The sequence below is a fragment of the Vespa velutina genome, chromosome 20 (genome assembly GCF_912470025.1).
Source record: "Vespa velutina chromosome 20, iVesVel2.1, whole genome shotgun sequence".
NCBI lineage: Eukaryota > Metazoa > Arthropoda > Insecta > Hymenoptera > Vespidae > Vespa > Vespa velutina.
The window spans coordinates 1,854,071-1,856,570 of NC_062207.1; the positions used below are offsets into that span (position 1 = coordinate 1,854,071).

Genomic DNA, 2,500 nt, shown 5'->3' on the forward strand with positions numbered 1-2,500 from the left:
TTTGAAAAAAAAAAAGAAAGAAAGAATGAAAGAAAGAAAGGAAGAAAAAAGAGGAAACAAAAATTACGTAATAATTTGTACAAATGATTACGTAATTAATTTGAATTCAGCAAATACTTATATGTTAATGATAAGCAAACTACATAGAAAATACTATTATATTATACTATATATAAAACTATATAGAAATAAATTACACGTGTATGTATATATATATATGTACTTATGCAATTTACTTTTTGAAATTTGTATTTAAACGATAAAGTGTCGTTAAAATGCAAAGTGTTTATCGTTAAACTTCCGATGAAGGAACAATGCATGCGGGCCACCACCTAACGAATTCTGCAACGAAAAGAAAGAAAAAAAAAAAAAAAAAAAAAAAAAAAAGAAAAAAACGGAGAGAAGGACAAGGCGAGAGAGAGATAGAGAGAGAGAGAGAGAGAGAGAGAGGGAGAGGGAGAGAATTTATTCTTCTTTTGGAGTTTTTCTTCGAAAAACACCTGTCTGTGGTCCGAAGAAACCGGTAAATTGCACTTCAATTTTACGCGATTACGATTTCTTCAAAGATAACACGACTGTGTACAACAAAAGGTGTCTCTCTCTTATACATGTATATACACATACGTGTGTATATACGCGTGTGCGTATATATATATATATATATATATGTATATATGTATATGTATAAATTTATTTCATCCCAGTCGTATAAATAAATATAAAATAATTTTTTCCTTTCTATTTTTCAAATAACAAATATATTAGAATTATCTGTCGTCATGATCGGACATGACGTTTTCGAGAGGATTTGTAAAAATTAAAAATTTTATATTAAGAAAAAAAAAAAAAAAAAAGAAAAAGAAAAAGAAAAACAAAGCAAATTATCTTCTCGCAAATTATTGCTCACATTATATATATGATAATATAAACGTTAACAAATAGCTGTGTATTTATTTATTTATAAAAATTATAATTGTAAAATCATTTATTATTTCATATAATACTATATACACTTATATTATATTATATCATGTTCATTTTTATATAATAAACAAATATTTGTTCAGATTTAAAAAAGAAAAAAAAAAAAAAGAATAAAAAAACGAAAAAAAAGACGAAAAAAATTCTTTTTTATATCATAGAAAAAAAACAAAATATATATATATATATATATATATATATACACATAGATGGATCCAAATTAAAAAACATCCACAATGTTCCCTCGATTTGCAATCTTCCGTCGTCCTTGAAAAGCGAATCGCAAAAATGTGAAAACAAAATGTACGCCAAGAATGAAATCCAACAGGATAATAAATTGATAATTTTTAAAGGTTTTACTCGTGACTCGTGACATTAAGAAGACAGGGTAGCATTTTTCTCGTCCTCGTTTGTCCCACGTTTCTAACATTCGTATTAGAAACGAATAAGAAAGGAAGAAATAAAGGAAGAAAGAAAAAAAGGAAAAGAAGTGGGGGTAAAAAAGAAAAGAAAAATGGAATGAAGGACACCAGAGAATTTAAAATGAAAGAATGAAAGTGAGAAAAAAGAAAGAGAAAAAGAGAAAGAGTGAGAGTAAGAGGTATGGTAGAGGGTAGGGGATGGCGTGGAAGAAAAGAAAAGTCGATAGTCACGGTTGATTAGGTATCCCAGAAAATACTGAAAGTTGGGTCGAAAGAATACGTTCAGGAACGCCAACAACAACCGACGAATTTTTCTAATGGCGCCTACAACGACGCCGAACAACAGCGGGGGTGACGTCGACGTCGGCGGTGGCGGCGGCGGCGGCGGCGGCGGCGGTAACGTCGGTGGTGGCGGCGGTGGTGGCAGCGTCGACGACGAAAACGATGACGACAACAAAAGACAACGACGCCAAACTCAGACTACGAAATTTTCAAATTTCCGACCATTTCGGCAATCTGAATAATTCGCCATTTTGAATAATGGCGTACACGATTTTCCTCAAATGATATTTTCTAAAAGTTACGAATCAAAGAAAAACGACGTCAATATTTTCTTTAATTATGTCTCTTATTTCCTTTCTGTTGCTTTTTTTTCTTTCCTTTTCTTTTTTATTTCTGCTTTTCCGTCTTTTCTTTTCTTTTCCTTTTTCTTTCTCTTTTTTCCGTTGCGAAAAAATTCTTCCTTCAGTTCAAGCAAAATTTCGTTCGAATTTTTCAAGACAAATGAAATTCGAATAGTACGTCGTTTTACATCCATTAAGATATCAATTAGATAAATACCAATTAGAAATTTTTTTTTATTTATTTAATTATCCTCAATACAAACAAATTTTTTCAACGTTCATTCGTTCCATAACACATATATAAACAAATAAATAAATAAATAAATAAATAAATAAATAAATAAATAAATAAATAAATAAATAAATAAATAAATAAATAAATAAATAAATAAATAAATAAATAAATAAATAAATAAATAAATAAATAAATAAATAAATAAATAAATAAATAAATAAATAAATAAATAAATAATT

At 28.4% G+C, this 2,500-nt stretch overlaps 1 protein-coding gene across 2 annotated transcripts in view; it reads right to left on the reverse strand.

Annotated features, from left to right (window-relative positions):
• The window catches only part of LOC124956132 (protein dead ringer-like), a 171,182-nt gene that overhangs the window by 168,325 nt on the left and 357 nt on the right, over positions 1-2,500 (reverse strand). The window lies entirely within an intron of this gene.